This window comes from Pseudorca crassidens, chromosome 19, assembly GCF_039906515.1.
Source record: "Pseudorca crassidens isolate mPseCra1 chromosome 19, mPseCra1.hap1, whole genome shotgun sequence".
Lineage (NCBI taxonomy): Eukaryota > Metazoa > Chordata > Mammalia > Artiodactyla > Delphinidae > Pseudorca > Pseudorca crassidens.
Genome location: NC_090314.1, coordinates 24,579,124 through 24,594,902, shown reverse-complemented (window position 1 = coordinate 24,594,902; position 15,779 = coordinate 24,579,124). Strand labels below are relative to the sequence as shown.

General features: G+C 70.0%; 9 non-coding genes across 9 annotated transcripts; all 9 read right to left on the bottom strand.

The window, feature by feature from the left end:
* Positions 1 to 710: 710 nt before the first annotated feature.
* Positions 711 to 829, bottom strand: LOC137214187 (5S ribosomal RNA). The gene has a single exon (XR_010938809.1). It is a non-coding gene; the product is annotated as a 5S ribosomal RNA (ribosomal RNA).
* A 938-nt stretch (positions 830 to 1,767) lies between these two features.
* LOC137213603 (5S ribosomal RNA) lies at positions 1,768 to 1,886 on the bottom strand. Its single transcript, XR_010938238.1, has one exon. It is a non-coding gene; the product is annotated as a 5S ribosomal RNA (ribosomal RNA).
* A 2,703-nt stretch (positions 1,887 to 4,589) lies between these two features.
* On the bottom strand, positions 4,590 to 4,708 carry LOC137214186 (5S ribosomal RNA). Its single transcript, XR_010938807.1, has one exon. It is a non-coding gene; the product is annotated as a 5S ribosomal RNA (ribosomal RNA).
* A 938-nt stretch (positions 4,709 to 5,646) lies between these two features.
* On the bottom strand, positions 5,647 to 5,765 carry LOC137213602 (5S ribosomal RNA). Its single transcript, XR_010938237.1, has one exon. It is a non-coding gene; the product is annotated as a 5S ribosomal RNA (ribosomal RNA).
* A 2,703-nt stretch (positions 5,766 to 8,468) lies between these two features.
* On the bottom strand, positions 8,469 to 8,587 carry LOC137214185 (5S ribosomal RNA). The gene has a single exon (XR_010938806.1). It is a non-coding gene; the product is annotated as a 5S ribosomal RNA (ribosomal RNA).
* Positions 8,588 to 9,525: 938 nt separating this feature from the next.
* Positions 9,526 to 9,644, bottom strand: LOC137214184 (5S ribosomal RNA). Its single transcript, XR_010938805.1, has one exon. It is a non-coding gene; the product is annotated as a 5S ribosomal RNA (ribosomal RNA).
* Positions 9,645 to 10,582: 938 nt separating this feature from the next.
* Positions 10,583 to 10,701, bottom strand: LOC137213657 (5S ribosomal RNA). Its single transcript, XR_010938291.1, has one exon. It is a non-coding gene; the product is annotated as a 5S ribosomal RNA (ribosomal RNA).
* A 2,703-nt stretch (positions 10,702 to 13,404) lies between these two features.
* Positions 13,405 to 13,523, bottom strand: LOC137214183 (5S ribosomal RNA). The gene has a single exon (XR_010938804.1). It is a non-coding gene; the product is annotated as a 5S ribosomal RNA (ribosomal RNA).
* Positions 13,524 to 14,461: 938 nt separating this feature from the next.
* On the bottom strand, positions 14,462 to 14,580 carry LOC137214180 (5S ribosomal RNA). Its single transcript, XR_010938802.1, has one exon. It is a non-coding gene; the product is annotated as a 5S ribosomal RNA (ribosomal RNA).
* Positions 14,581 to 15,779: the final 1,199 nt, after the last annotated feature.

Genomic DNA, 15,779 nt, shown 5'->3' with positions numbered 1-15,779 from the left:
AGTCCTGGGACCAACGGCCATGGGTGAGCGAAACTACTACCGAGCCGAGCCGTTCACTGGCCCCATCCCCAGGAAATGCCAGGAGCAAGGATACTCAATTCTTCTGATCCCGGTCAGCTTCATCTTGCTCAACGTGGGGATCAACATGGTGACTATGGTCAGGGCAGGATCTGTGCAGCGCGGCTGGGGGAGCCCTGGGGTCTTGAAGGGGCTGAGGTGGGAGGGCTGCTGGGGTGTGACCGGACAAGGGTTGGATTTCAGGGCTCACCCTGCTCCCGGCCTCCCCCCTCCCCTTCTTCCCTCAACTCTGGAGGCATCTGAAGAGATTCTTGAGGGCACTTTTCAATCGTATTTTCCACAAAGGTGAGTGGGCGCCGGCGTGGGTTCAGGGGATGTGGGCCTGTCCCCTTTCTTCTATCCCTGCCTTGATTCTCAGCCCCTCAGGAACCCAGGCCCTGACCCATCTCGCCTTTCCCCACAGACAAGCAAGCCAGCTGTGTAGGCACCCATCGCATGTGCATGCGCTGCTCCGTGGATCCCAAGAACCTGTGCTCAAGAGTTTCTTCCCACTTCTGCCATCGTCCAAGCTTCCTGCTCGGGCAGGTAAACCACCTTGCCTACTGCCTGCAGCGGGGCACGGCGGGAGCGGAGCCGGCGGCCCCCCCGCCGCGGGCGAGTAAAGGAGAAGGCGGGCGGAGCGGGAGGCAAAAAGCCTACAGCACCCGGTATTCCCAGGCGGTCTCCCATCCAAGTACTAACCAGGCCCGACCCTGCTTAGCTTCCGAGATCAGACGAGATCGGGCGCGTTCAGGGTGGTATGGCCGTAGACGGGGGCGGGGGGCCGCGGGCGGCCTCTTGAGGCCCAGTTTCGCTGGCGCTGGCGCCTTAACGCCAGCCTGGCGGCCAGCCCGCCCCGGCAGGGCCCCCTCGCCCGCCCAGGCAGGGGGAACGGAGGTCTCGGGTATCGGGCGGCGGCGGAGGGTTTGGCGACCACCTCCCAGCCCAGGGCGGCCCTGACCCAGCAAACCCTTCGGCGCTTGGCGCCCCGCCCAAGATCCCGCACGTCGCTCACAGGGACGTGGCCCCGGAGGCTTCAGGGCCCGGGGCCCGCGGTCCCTTGGGCATCGGCCCTGCCCGCCCACGCGGCGCTAGGCGCAGCCCGGCCGCAGCCCGGGCCGGCCCTCCTGCCCGACAGCAGCCGGCCCGAAGCCACCGCGAGCCTCCATTGAGTCGCCACGGCCCCTCAGCCCCGGCAAGGCCACCCTTGCCCCCACACCCCCCGCCGAGCTCAGGACCCCGCCCCTGGTGGCCGGCAGGCCCGGGGAAGCGGCCCCTGCCCTCGATCCCGCTCCCGCACCCGGCCGCGGTGACACGCCAGAGGGGCGGGGTGGTGGTGGGGCGGGGCTTTTGTCGGAGGGAGCTGTGGAGGGACACACCGGCACACAGGTGGCGGCGCCGGGGCTGGGCGCCGGTGGGGGCGGCCAGGTGCAGGTCGAGGGGCTCGCGGGCCGAAAGGACGGCAACTGGGCCCGCGGCGGAGTCTGGGTCCGGGCCAGCCACCCCGGGAGCGTCTGGGGTGCGACTGCCTTCCAGGGCCGCCTTCTGGCCGCCTAGCCGGCCGGGCCGGCGGGGAGCGCCCCCGCCGGCGCGCGCCGTGGTGGGAGGGGCCTGAGGAGGTGGGGCCTGCAGCGCGGCCCGGCGGGGGCGGAGCCGGCGGCCCCCGCCGCGGGCGAGTAAAGGAGAAGGCGGGCGCAGCGGGAGGCAAAAAGCCTACAGCAACCGGTATTCCCAGGCGGTCTCCCATCCAAGTACTAACCAGGCCCGACCCTGCTTAGCTTCCGAGATCAGACGAGATCGGGCGCGTTCAGGGTGGTATGGCCGTAGACGGGGGCGGGGGGCCGCGGGCGGCCTCTTGAGGCCCAGTTTCGCTGGCGCTGGCGCCTTAACGCCAGCCTGGCGGCCAGCCCGCCCCGGCAGGGCCCCCTCGCCCGCCCAGGCAGGGGGAACGGAGGTCTCGGGTATCGGGCGGCGGCGGAGGGTTTGGCGACCACCTCCCAGCCCAGGGCGGCCCTGACCCAGCAAACCCTTCGGCGCTTGGCGCCCCGCCCAAGATCCCGCACGTCGCTCACAGGGACGTGGCCCCGGAGGCTTCAGGGCCCGGGGCCCGCGGTCCCTTGGGCATCGGCCCTGCCCGCCCACGCGGCGCTAGGCGCAGCCCGACCGCAGCCCGGGCCGGCCCTTCTGCCCGACAGCAGCTGGCCCGAAGCCACTGGGAGCCACCATTGAGTCGCCACGGCCCCTCAGCCCCGGCAAGGCCACCCTTGCCCCCACACCCCCCACCGAGCTCAGGACCCCGCCCCTGGTGGCCGGCAGGCCCGGGGAAGTGGCCCCTGCCCTCGATCCCGCACCCGCACCCGGCCGCGGTGACACGTCAGAGGGGCGGGGTGGTGGTGGGGCGGGGCTTTTGTCGGAGGGAGCTGTGGAGGGACACACCGGCACACAGGTGGCGGCGCCGGGGCTGGGCGCCGGTGGGGGAGGCCAGGTGCAGGTCGAGGGGCTCGCGGGCCGAAAGGACGGCAACTGGGCCCGCGGCGGAGTCTGGGTCTGGAGGGCTCTGAGCCTCCATCCGCTCTGGTGCCTCGGGTCTACCGGCCCGACGCCTGGTAGCGTGACACCCCACCGGCCCACAGACGTAGCCTCCCCAGCTGTGCTCACAGCGAGTCCAACCGCAGCCTGCATCCCTCCGCGGGACACTTGGATTACTCCCGCGATCCCCACGAGGTGCGGCACCCGGCGGCCGAATGGGCTGAGATCCTGCCCTTGCGGCGGCGCCCTGTGGCCACCTCCGCCTCCCTCACGGTACTGGCCGAGGCCTCGGACCAGCGGGCCCCGGCTCCCAGCTCAGCGCTGCTCCTCCGCCCCTCTCACCTCCTGCCCGACGTCCAGGCTACCGAGCACCCTCCACCCCCGCCCACCTTCATGCCACTCAGCCGGAACCCGGGAGGCAATGCCAACTACCAGGTGTATGACAGTCTGGTGCTGAAGCGGCAACCGCAGGAGGGCCAAGCGCGGGCCAACTCGCTGCTACCTTCCACCTCGGCCTCCAGGCCCTCTCTGCACGGGAGCCAGACTGGGAAAATGAACTTACCAGCAGCAAATGGGGGCAGGGGCAGGGGGCGGCAGGGCATGGAGAGAGGAATAAAGAGCGCCAGAGTCCAGGAAACATTGGTGGTCTGTGGCTTGGAAGCGCCACTACTTCTGCCAGCCTGGGTCCCTGCGCTTGGCTTCCTGCAATAAGAAGCCAGTGTCCCCTTCTTGGCCTGAGGGTCCCTTTGGTTTAGTGGCCACAGCTCTGCCAGCAGGCCCCTCCTGGTCCTATACCATGCACTAAGTACATCTGCAGCTGCAGACTCCAAACCCCTGGTCTCTGGGCACCTCCTCTGTGTCTCAGCTGTCCCTGTCCACAGAGAGCCTCATACAAGAAGTTGCTTCCAAACTGGGAGGTTCCACATCTGGGCAGGTCCAGCTCCAGGCCCAGTGAAGGGCATGAAGAAGGCTGAGGCTCTGGACTCCAGCCAGGCCTTCAGCAGGCCTCTGAGGCCAAGGTCTTCCTAGTCTCAAGAGGGGCCAAGAGACGCAATGTGTCATTTGAACAAGTGAGTCAGCGGGCGGTGAGCGAATGAATGACCGCTCGAGGGGATGTATGCCGGCCACCGGGCCCTGTTTGACTGTCCAGGCTCAGCTTACCTGACCCTGGTTACCAGGGAATGCCACTCTGGGCCCTCCTTTTCATCCCCCTCCCTCACTGTGACCTCACCACCTGCCCCATTATGACCCAGTCTGGCTCCCAGTTAAAACTGGAGGGCAGAGGGCCCAGGCAGTCCTGGGACCAACGGCCATGGGTGAGCGAAACTACTACCGAGCCGAGCCGTTCACTGGCCCCATCCCCAGGAAATGCCAGGAGCAAGGATACTCAATTCTTCTGATCCCGGTCAGCTTCATCTTGCTCAACGTGGGGATCAACATGGTGACTATGGTCAGGGCAGGATCTGTGCAGCGCGGCTGGGGGAGCCCTGGGGTCTTGAAGGGGCTGAGGTGGGAGGGCTGCTGGGGTGTGACCGGACAAGGGTTGGATTTCAGGGCTCACCCTGCTCCCGGCCTCCCCCCTCCCCTTCTTCCCTCAACTCTGGAGGCATCTGAAGAGATTCTTGCGGGCACTTTTCAATCGTATTTTCCACAAAGGTGAGTGGGCGCCGGCGTGGGTTCAGGGGATGTGGGCCTGTCCCCTTTCTTCTATCCCTGCCTTGATTCTCAGCCCCTCAGGAACCCAGGCCCTGACCCATCTCGCCTTTCCCCACAGACAAGCAAGCCAGCTGTGTAGGCACCCATTGCATGTGCATGCGCTGCTCCGTGGATCCCAAGAACCTGTGCTCAAGAGTTTCTTCCCACTTCTGCCATCGCCCAAGCTTCCTGCTCGGGCAGGTAAACCACCTTGCCTACTGCCTGCAGCGGGGCTCGGCGGGGGCGGAGCCGGCGGCCCCCCCGCCGCGGGCGATTAAAGGAGAAGGCGGGCGGAGCGGGAGGCAAAAAGCCTACAGCACCCGGTATTCCCAGGCGGTCTCCCATCCAAGTACTAACCAGGCCCGACCCTGCTTAGCTTCCGAGATCAGACGAGATCGGGCGCGTTCAGGGTGGTATGGCCGTAGACGGGGGTGGGGGGCCGCGGGCGGCCTCTTGAGGCCCAGTTTCGCTGGCGCTGGCGCCTTAACGCCAGCCTGGCGGCCAGCCCGCCCCGGCAGGGCCCCCTCGCCCGCCCAGGCAGGGGGAACGGAGGTCTCGGGTATCGGGCGGCGGCGGAGGGTTTGGCGACCACCTCCCAGCCCAGGGCGGCCCTGACCCAGCAAACCCTTCGGCGCTTGGCGCCCCGCCCAAGATCCCGCACGTCGCTCACAGGGACGTGGCCCCGGAGGCTTCAGGGCCCGGGGCCCGCGGTCCCTTGGGCATCGGCCCTGCCCGCCCACGCGGCGCTAGGCGCAGCCCGGCCGCAGCCCGGGCCGGCCCTCCTGCCCGACAGCAGCCGGCCCGAAGCCACCGGGAGCCACCATTGAGTCGCCACGGCCCCTCAGCCCCGGCAAGGCCACCCTTGCCCCCACACCCCCCGCCGAGCTCAGGACCCCGCCCCTGGTGGCCGGCAGGCCCGGGGAAGCGGCCCCTGCCCTCGATCCCGCTCCCGCACCCGGCCGCGGTGACACGCCAGAGGGGCGGGGTGGTGGTGGGGCGGGGCTTTTGTCGGAGGGAGCTGTGGAGGGACACACCGGCACACAGGTGGCGGCGCCGGGGCTGGGCGCCGGTGGGGGCGGCCAGGTGCAGGTCGAGGGGCTCGCGGGCCGAAAGGACGGCAACTGGGCCCGCGGCGGAGTCTGGGTCCGGGCCAGCCACCCCGGGAGCGTCTGGGGTGCGGCTGCCTTCCAGGGCCGCCTTCTGGCCGCCTGGCCGGCCGGGCCGGCGGGGAGCGCCCCCGCCGGCGCGCGCCGTGGTGGGAGGGGCCTGAGGAGGTGGGGCCTGCAGCGCGGCCCGGCGGGGGCGGAGCCGGCGGCCCCCGCCGCGGGCGAGTAAAGGAGAAGGCGGGCGCAGCGGGAGGCAAAAAGCCTACAGCAACCGGTATTCCCAGGCGGTCTCCCATCCAAGTACTAACCAGGCCCGACCCTGCTTAGCTTCCGAGATCAGACGAGATCGGGCGCGTTCAGGGTGGTATGGCCGTAGACGGGGGCGGGGGGCCGCGGGCGGCCTCTTGAGGCCCAGTTTCGCTGGCGCTGGCGCCTTAACGCCAGCCTGGCGGCCAGCCCGCCCCGGCAGGGCCCCCTCGCCCGCCCAGGCAGGGGGAACGGAGGTCTCGGGTATCGGGCGGCGGCGGAGGGTTTGGCGACCACCTCCCAGCCCAGGGCGGCCCTGACCCAGCAAACCCTTCGGCGCTTGGCGCCCCGCCCAAGATCCCGCACGTCGCTCACAGGGACGTGGCCCCGGAGGCTTCAGGGCCCGGGGCCCGCGGTCCCTTGGGCATCGGCCCTGCCCGCCCACGCGGCGCTAGGCGCAGCCCGACCGCAGCCCGGGCCGGCCCTTCTGCCCGACAGCAGCTGGCCCGAAGCCACTGGGAGCCACCATTGAGTCGCCACGGCCCCTCAGCCCCGGCAAGGCCACCCTTGCCCCCACACCCCCCACCGAGCTCAGGACCCCGCCCCTGGTGGCCGGCAGGCCCGGGGAAGTGGCCCCTGCCCTCGATCCCGCACCCGCACCCGGCCGCGGTGACACGTCAGAGGGGCGGGGTGGTGGTGGGGCGGGGCTTTTGTCGGAGGGAGCTGTGGAGGGACACACCGGCACACAGGTGGCGGCGCCGGGGCTGGGCGCCGGTGGGGGAGGCCAGGTGCAGGTCGAGGGGCTCGCGGGCCGAAAGGACGGCAACTGGGCCCGCGGCGGAGTCTGGGTCTGGAGGGCTCTGAGCCTCCATCCGCTCTGGTGCCTCGGGTCTACCGGCCCGACGCCTGGTAGCGTGACACCCCACCGGCCCACAGACGTAGCCTCCCCAGCTGTGCTCACAGCGAGTCCAACCGCAGCCTGCATCCCTCCGCGGGACACTTGGATTACTCCCGCGATCCCCACGAGGTGCGGCACCCGGCGGCCGAATGGGCTGAGATCCTGCCCTTGCGGCGGCGCCCTGTGGCCACCTCCGCCTCCCTCACGGTACTGGCCGAGGCCTCGGACCAGCGGGCCCCGGCTCCCAGCTCAGCGCTGCTCCTCCGCCCCTCTCACCTCCTGCCCGACGTCCAGGCTACCGAGCACCCTCCACCCCCGCCCACCTTCATGCCACTCAGCCGGAACCCGGGAGGCAATGCCAACTACCAGGTGTATGACAGTCTGGTGCTGAAGCGGCAACCGCAGGAGGGCCAAGCGCGGGCCAACTCGCTGCTACCTTCCACCTCGGCCTCCAGGCCCTCTCTGCACGGGAGCCAGACTGGGAAAATGAACTTACCAGCAGCAAATGGGGGCAGGGGCAGGGGGCGGCAGGGCATGGAGAGAGGAATAAAGAGCGCCAGAGTCCAGGAAACATTGGTGGTCTGTGGCTTGGAAGCGCCACTCCTTCTGCCAGCCTGGGTCCCTGCGCTTGGCTTCCTGCAATAAGAAGCCAGTGTCCCCTTCTTGGCCTGAGGGTCCCTTTGGTTTAGTGGCCACAGCTCTGCCAGCAGGCCCCTCCTGGTCCTATACCATGCACTAAGTACATCTGCAGCTGCAGACTCCAAACCCCTGGTCTCTGGGCACCTCCTCTGTGTCTCAGCTGTCCCTGTCCACAGAGAGCCTCATACAAGAAGTTGCTTCCAAACTGGGAGGTTCCACATCTGGGCAGGTCCAGCTCCAGGCCCAGTGAAGGGCATGAAGAAGGCTGAGGCTCTGGACTCCAGCCAGGCCTTCAGCAGGCCTCTGAGGCCAAGGTCTTCCTAGTCTCAAGAGGGGCCAAGAGACGCAATGTGTCATTTGAACAAGTGAGTCAGCGGGCGGTGAGCGAATGAATGACCGCTCGAGGGGATGTATGCCGGCCACCGGGCCCTGTTTGACTGTCCAGGCTCAGCTTACCTGACCCTGGTTACCAGGGAATGCCACTCTGGGCCCTCCTTTTCATCCCCCTCCCTCACTGTGACCTCACCACCTGCCCCATTATGACCCAGTCTGGCTCCCAGTTAAAACTGGAGGGCAGAGGGCCCAGGCAGTCCTGGGACCAACGGCCATGGGTGAGCGAAACTACTACCGAGCCGAGCCGTTCACTGGCCCCATCCCCAGGAAATGCCAGGAGCAAGGATACTCAATTCTTCTGATCCCGGTCAGCTTCATCTTGCTCAACGTGGGGATCAACATGGTGACTATGGTCAGGGCAGGATCTGTGCAGCGCGGCTGGGGGAGCCCTGGGGTCTTGAAGGGGCTGAGGTGGGAGGGCTGCTGGGGTGTGACCGGACAAGGGTTGGATTTCAGGGCTCACCCTGCTCCCGGCCTCCCCCCTCCCCTTCTTCCCTCAACTCTGGAGGCATCTGAAGAGATTCTTGCGGGCACTTTTCAATCGTATTTTCCACAAAGGTGAGTGGGCGCCGGCGTGGGTTCAGGGGATGTGGGCCTGTCCCCTTTCTTCTATCCCTGCCTTGATTCTCAGCCCCTCAGGAACCCAGGCCCTGACCCATCTCGCCTTTCCCCACAGACAAGCAAGCCAGCTGTGTAGGCACCCATTGCATGTGCATGCGCTGCTCCGTGGATCCCAAGAACCTGTGCTCAAGAGTTTCTTCCCACTTCTGCCATCGCCCAAGCTTCCTGCTCGGGCAGGTAAACCACCTTGCCTACTGCCTGCAGCGGGGCTCGGCGGGGGCGGAGCCGGCGGCCCCCCCGCCGCGGGCGAGTAAAGGAGAAGGCGGGCGGAGCGGGAGGCAAAAAGCCTACAGCACCCGGTATTCCCAGGCGGTCTCCCATCCAAGTACTAACCAGGCCCGACCCTGCTTAGCTTCCGAGATCAGACGAGATCGGGCGCGTTCAGGGTGGTATGGCCGTAGACGGGGGTGGGGGGCCGCGGGCGGCCTCTTGAGGCCCAGTTTCGCTGGCGCTGGCGCCTTAACGCCAGCCTGGCGGCCAGCCCGCCCCGGCAGGGCCCCCTCGCCCGCCCAGGCAGGGGGAACGGAGGTCTCGGGTATCGGGCGGCGGCGGAGGGTTTGGCGACCACCTCCCAGCCCAGGGCGGCCCTGACCCAGCAAACCCTTCGGCGCTTGGCGCCCCGCCCAAGATCCCGCACGTCGCTCACAGGGACGTGGCCCCGGAGGCTTCAGGGCCCGGGGCCCGCGGTCCCTTGGGCATCGGCCCTGCCCGCCCACGCGGCGCTAGGCGCAGCCCGGCCGCAGCCCGGGCCGGCCCTCCTGCCCGACAGCAGCCGGCCCGAAGCCACCGGGAGCCACCATTGAGTCGCCACGGCCCCTCAGCCCCGGCAAGGCCACCCTTGCCCCCACACCCCCCGCCGAGCTCAGGACCCCGCCCCTGGTGGCCGGCAGGCCCGGGGAAGCGGCCCCTGCCCTCGATCCCGCTCCCGCACCCAACCGCGGTGACACGCCAGAGGGGCGGGGTGGTGGTGGGGCGGGGCTTTTGTCGGAGGGAGCTGTGGAGGGACACACCGGCACACAGGTGGCGGCGCCGGGGCTGGGCGCCGGTGGGGGCGGCCAGGTGCAGGTCGAGGGGCTCGCGGGCCGAAAGGACGGCCACTGGGCCCGCGGCGGAGTCTGGGTCCGGGCCAGCCACCCCGGGAGCGTCTGGGGTGCGGCTGCCTTCCAGGCCCGCCTTCTGGCCGCCTGGCCGGCCGGGCCGGCGGGGAGCGCCCCCGCCGGCGCGCGCCGTGGTGGGAGGGGCCTGAGGAGGTGGGGCCTGCAGCGCGGCCCGGCGGGGGCGGAGCCGGCGGCCCCAGCCGCGGGCGAGTAGAGGAGAAGGCGGGCGGAGCGGGAGGCAAAAAGCCTACAGCACCCGGTATTCCCAGGCGGTCTCCCATCCAAGTACTAACCAGGCCCGACCCTGCTTAGCTTCCGAGATCAGACGAGATCGGGCGCGTTCAGGGTGGTATGGCCGTAGACGGGGGCGGGGGGCCGCGGGCGGCCTCTTGAGGCCCAGTTTCGCTGGCGCTGGCGCCTTAACGCCAGCCTTGCGGCCGGCCCGCCCCGGCAGGGCCCCCTCGCCCGCCCAGGCAGGGGGAACGGAGGTCTCGGGTATCGGGCGGCGGCGGAGGGTTTGGCGACCACCTCCCAGCCCAGGGCGGCCCTGACCCAGCAAACCCTTCGGCGCTTGGCGCCCCGCCCAAGATCCCGCACGTCGCTCACAGGGACGTGGCCCCGGAGGCTTCAGGGCCTGGGGCCCGCGGTCCCTTGGGCATCGGCCCTGCCCGCCCACGCGGCGCTAGGCGCAGCCCGGCCGCAGCCCGGGCCGGCCCTCCTGCCCGACAGCAGCCGGCCCGAAGCCACCGGGAGCCACCATTGAGTCGCCACGGCCCCTCAGCCCCGGCAAGGCCACCCTTGCCCCCACACCCCCCGCCGAGCTCAGGACCCCGCCCCTGGTGGCCGGCAGGCCCGGGGAAGCGGCCCCTGCCCTCGATCCCGCTCCCGCACCCAACCGCGGTGACACGCCAGAGGGGCGGGGTGGTGGTGGGGCGGGGCTTTTGTCGGAGGGAGCTGTGGAGGGACACACCGGCACACAGGTGGCGGCGCCGGGGCTGGGCGCCGGTGGGGGCGGCCAGGTGCAGGTCGAGGGGCTCGCGGGCCGAAAGGACGGCAACTGGGCCCGCGGCGGAGTCTGGGTCCGGGCCAGCCACCCCGGGAGCGTCTGGGGTGCGGCTGCCTTCCAGGGCCGCCTTCTGGCCGCCTAGCCGGCCGGGCCGGCGGGGAGCGCCCCCGCCGGCGCGCGCCGTGGTGGGAGGGGCCTGAGGAGGTGGGGCCTGCAGCGCGGCCCGGCGGGGGCGGAGCCGGCGGCCCCCGCCGCGGGCGAGTAAAGGAGAAGGCGGGCGCAGCGGGAGGCAAAAAGCCTACAGCAACCGGTATTCCCAGGCGGTCTCCCCTCCAAGTACTAACCAGGCCCGACCCTGCTTAGCTTCCGAGATCAGACGAGATCGGGCGCGTTCAGGGTGGTATGGCCGTAGACGGGGGCGGGGGGCCGCGGGCGGCCTCTTGAGGCCCAGTTTCGCTGGCGCTGGCGCCTTAACGCCAGCCTGGCGGCCAGCCCGCCCCGGCAGGTCCCCCTCGCCCGCCCAGGCAGGGGGAACGGAGGTCTCGGGTATCGGGCGGCGGCGGAGGGTTTGGCGACCACCTCCCAGCCCAGGGCGGCCCTGACCCAGCAAACCCTTCGGCGCTTGGCGCCCCGCCCAAGATCCCGCACGTCGCTCACAGGGACGTGGCCCCGGAGGCTTCAGGGCCCGGGGCCCGCGGTCCCTTGGGCATCGGCCCTGCCCGCCCACGCGGCGCTAGGCGCAGCCCGACCGCAGCCCGGGCCGGCCCTTCTGCCCGACAGCAGCTGGCCCGAAGCCACTGGGAGCCACCATTGAGTCGCCACGGCCCCTCAGCCCCGGCAAGGCCACCCTTGCCCCCACACCCCCCACCGAGCTCAGGACCCCGCCCCTGGTGGCCGGCAGGCCCGGGGAAGTGGCCCCTGCCCTCGATCCCGCACCCGCACCCGGCCGCGGTGACACGTCAGAGGGGCGGGGTGGTGGTGGGGCGGGGCTTTTGTCGGAGGGAGCTGTGGAGGGACACACCGGCACACAGGTGGCGGCGCCGGGGCTGGGCGCCGGTGGGGGAGGCCAGGTGCAGGTCGAGGGGCTCGCGGGCCGAAAGGACGGCAACTGGGCCCGCGGCGGAGTCTGGGTCTGGAGGGCTCTGAGCCTCCATCCGCTCTGGTGCCTCGGGTCTACCGGCCCGACGCCTGGTAGCGTGACACCCCACCGGCCCACAGACGTAGCCTCCCCAGCTGTGCTCACAGCGAGTCCAACCGCAGCCTGCATCCCTCCGCGGGACACTTGGATTACTCCCGCGATCCCCACGAGGTGCGGCACCCGGCGGCCGAATGGGCTGAGATCCTGCCCTTGCGGCGGCGCCCTGTGGCCACCTCCGCCTCCCTCACGGTACTGGCCGAGGCCTCGGACCAGCGGGCCCCGGCTCCCAGCTCAGCGCTGCTCCTCCGCCCCTCTCACCTCCTGCCCGACGTCCAGGCTACCGAGCACCCTCCACCCCCGCCCACCTTCATGCCACTCAGCCGGAACCCGGGAGGCAATGCCAACTACCAGGTGTATGACAGTCTGGTGCTGAAGCGGCAACCGCAGGAGGGCCAAGCGCGGGCCAACTCGCTGCTACCTTCCACCTCGGCCTCCAGGCCCTCTCTGCACGGGAGCCAGACTGGGAAAATGAACTTACCAGCAGCAAATGGGGGCAGGGGCAGGGGGCGGCAGGGCATGGAGAGAGGAATAAAGAGCGCCAGAGTCCAGGAAACATTGGTGGTCTGTGGCTTGGAAGCGCCACTCCTTCTGCCAGCCTGGGTCCCTGCGCTTGGCTTCCTGCAATAAGAAGCCAGTGTCCCCTTCTTGGCCTGAGGGTCCCTTTGGTTTAGTGGCCACAGCTCTGCCAGCAGGCCCCTCCTGGTCCTATACCATGCACTAAGTACATCTGCAGCTGCAGACTCCAAACCCCTGGTCTCTGGGCACCTCCTCTGTGTCTCAGCTGTCCCTGTCCACAGAGAGCCTCATACAAGAAGTTGCTTCCAAACTGGGAGGTTCCACATCTGGGCAGGTCCAGCTCCAGGCCCAGTGAAGGGCATGAAGAAGGCTGAGGCTCTGGACTCCAGCCAGGCCTTCAGCAGGCCTCTGAGGCCAAGGTCTTCCTAGTCTCAAGAGGGGCCAAGAGACGCAATGTGTCATTTGAACAAGTGAGTCAGCGGGCGGTGAGCGAATGAATGACCGCTCGAGGGGATGTATGCCGGCCACCGGGCCCTGTTTGACTGTCCAGGCTCAGCTTACCTGACCCTGGTTACCAGGGAATGCCACTCTGGGCCCTCCTTTTCATCCCCCTCCCTCACTGTGACCTCACCACCTGCCCCATTATGACCCAGTCTGGCTCCCAGTTAAAACTGGAGGGCAGAGGGCCCAGGCAGTCCTGGGACCAACGGCCATGGGTGAGCGAAACTACTACCGAGCCGAGCCGTTCACTGGCCCCATCCCCAGGAAATGCCAGGAGCAAGGATACTCAATTCTTCTGATCCCGGTCAGCTTCATCTTGCTCAACGTGGGGATCAACATGGTGACTATGGTCAGGGCAGGATCTGTGCAGCGCGGCTGGGGGAGCCCTGGGGTCTTGAAGGGGCTGAGGTGGGAGGGCTGCTGGGGTGTGACCGGACAAGGGTTGGATTTCAGGGCTCACCCTGCTCCCGGCCTCCCCCCTCCCCTTCTTCCCTCAACTCTGGAGGCATCTGAAGAGATTCTTGCGGGCACTTTTCAATCGTATTTTCCACAAAGGTGAGTGGGCGCCGGCGTGGGTTCAGGGGATGTGGGCCTGTCCCCTTTCTTCTATCCCTGCCTTGATTCTCAGCCCCTCAGGAACCCAGGCCCTGACCCATCTCGCCTTTCCCCACAGACAAGCAAGCCAGCTGTGTAGGCACCCATTGCATGTGCATGCGCTGCTCCGTGGATCCCAAGAACCTGTGCTCAAGAGTTTCTTCCCACTTCTGCCATCGCCCAAGCTTCCTGCTCGGGCAGGTAAACCACCTTGCCTACTGCCTGCAGCGGGGCTCGGCGGGGGCGGAGCCGGCGGCCCCCCCGCCGCGGGCGAGTAAAGGAGAAGGCGGGCGGAGCGGGAGGCAAAAAGCCTACAGCACCCGGTATTCCCAGGCGGTCTCCCATCCAAGTACTAACCAGGCCCGACCCTGCTTAGCTTCCGAGATCAGACGAGATCGGGCGCGTTCAGGGTGGTATGGCCGTAGACGGGGGCGGGGGGCCGCGGGCGGCCTCTTGAGGCCCAGTTTCGCTGGCGCTGGCGCCTTAACGCCAGCCTTGCGGCCGGCCCGCCCCGGCAGGGCCCCCTCGCCCGCCCAGGCAGGGGGAACGGAGGTCTCGGGTATCGGGCGGCGGCGGAGGGTTTGGCGACCACCTCCCAGCCCAGGGCGGCCCTGACCCAGCAAACCCTTCGGCGCTTGGCGCCCCGCCCAAGATCCCGCACGTCGCTCACAGGGACGTGGCCCCGGAGGCTTCAGGGCCCGGGGCCCGCGGTCCCTTGGGCATCGGCCCTGCCCGCCCACGCGGCGCTAGGCGCAGCCCGGCCGCAGCCCGGGCCGGCCCTCCTGCCCGACAGCAGCCGGCCCGAAGCCACCGGGAGCCACCATTGAGTCGCCACGGCCCCTCAGCCCCGGCAAGGCCACCCTTGCCCCCACACCCCCCGCCGAGCTCAGGACCCCGCCCCTGGTGGCCGGCAGGCCCGGGGAAGCGGCCCCTGCCCTCGATCCCGCTCCCGCACCCGGCCGCGGTGACACGCCAGAGGGGCGGGGTGGTGGTGGGGCGGGGCTTTTGTCGGAGGGAGCTGTGGAGGGACACACCGGCACACAGGTGGCGGCGCCGGGACTGGGCGCCGGTGGGGGCGGCCAGGTGCAGGTCGAGGGGCTCGCGGGCCGAAAGGACGGCAACTGGGCCCGCGGCGGAGTCTGGGTCCGGGCCAGCCACCCCGGGAGCGTCTGGGGTGCGGCTGCCTTCCAGGGCCGCCTTCTGGCCGCCTGGCCGGCCGGGCCGGCGGGGAGCGCCCCCGCCGGCGCGCGCCGTGGTGGGAGGGGCCTGAGGAGGTGGGGCCTGCAGCGCGGCCCGGCGGGGGCGGAGCCGGCGGCCCCCGCCGCGGGCGAGTAGAGGAGAAGGCGGGCGGAGCGGGAGGCAAAAAGCCTACAGCACCCGGTATTCCCAGGCGGTCTCCCATCCAAGTACTAACCAGGCCCGACCCTGCTTAGCTTCCGAGATCAGACGAGATCGGGCGCGTTCAGGGTGGTATGGCCGTAGACGGGGGCGGGGGGCCGCGGGCGGCCTCTTGAGGCCCAGTTTCGCTGGCGCTGGCGCCTTAACGCCAGCCTTGCGGCCGGCCCGCCCCGGCAGGGCCCCCTCGCCCGCCCAGGCAGGGGGAACGGAGGTCTCGGGTATCGGGCGGCGGCGGAGGGTTTGGCGACCACCTCCCAGCCCAGGGCGGCCCTGACCCAGCAAACCCTTCGGCGCTTGGCGCCCCGCCCAAGATCCCGCACGTCGCTCACAGGGACGTGGCCCCGGAGGCTTCAGGGCCCGGGGCCCGCGGTCCCTTGGGCATCGGCCCTGCCCGCCCACGCGGCGCTAGGCGCAGCCCGACCGCAGCCCGGGCCGGCCCTTCTGCCCGACAGCAGCTGGCCCGAAGCCACTGGGAGCCACCATTGAGTCGCCACGGCCCCTCAGCCCCGGCAAGGCCACCCTTGCCCCCACACCCCCCACCGAGCTCAGGACCCCGCCCCTGGTGGCCGGCAGGCCCGGGGAAGTGGCCCCTGCCCTCGATCCCGCACCCGCACCCGGCCGCGGTGACACGTCAGAGGGGCGGGGTGGTGGTGGGGCGGGGCTTTTGTCGGAGGGAGCTGTGGAGGGACACACCGGCACACAGGTGGCGGCGCCGGGGCTGGGCGCCGGTGGGGGAGGCCAGGTGCAGGTCGAGGGGCTCGCGGGCCGAAAGGACGGCAACTGGGCCCGCGGCGGAGTCTGGGTCTGGAGGGCTCTGAGCCTCCATCCGCTCTGGTGCCTCGGGTCTACCGGCCCGACGCCTGGTAGCGTGACACCCCACCGGCCCACAGACGTAGCCTCCCCAGCTGTGCTCACAGCGAGTCCAACCGCAGCCTGCATCCCTCCGCGGGACACTTGGATTACTCCCGCGATCCCCACGAGGTGCGGCACCCGGCGGCCGAATGGGCTGAGATCCTGCCCTTGCGGCGGCGCCCTGTGGCCACCTCCGCCTCCCTCACGGTACTGGCCGAGGCCTCGGACCAGCGGGCCCCGGCTCCCAGCTCAGCGCTGCTCCTCCGCCCCTCTCACCTCCTGCCCGACGTCCAGGCTACCGAGCACCCTCCACCCCCGCCCACCTTCATGCCACTCAGCCGGAACCCGGGAGGCAATGCCAACTACCAGGTGTATGACAGTCTGGTGCTGAAGCGGCAACCGCAGGAGGGCCAAGCGCGGGCCAACTCGCTGC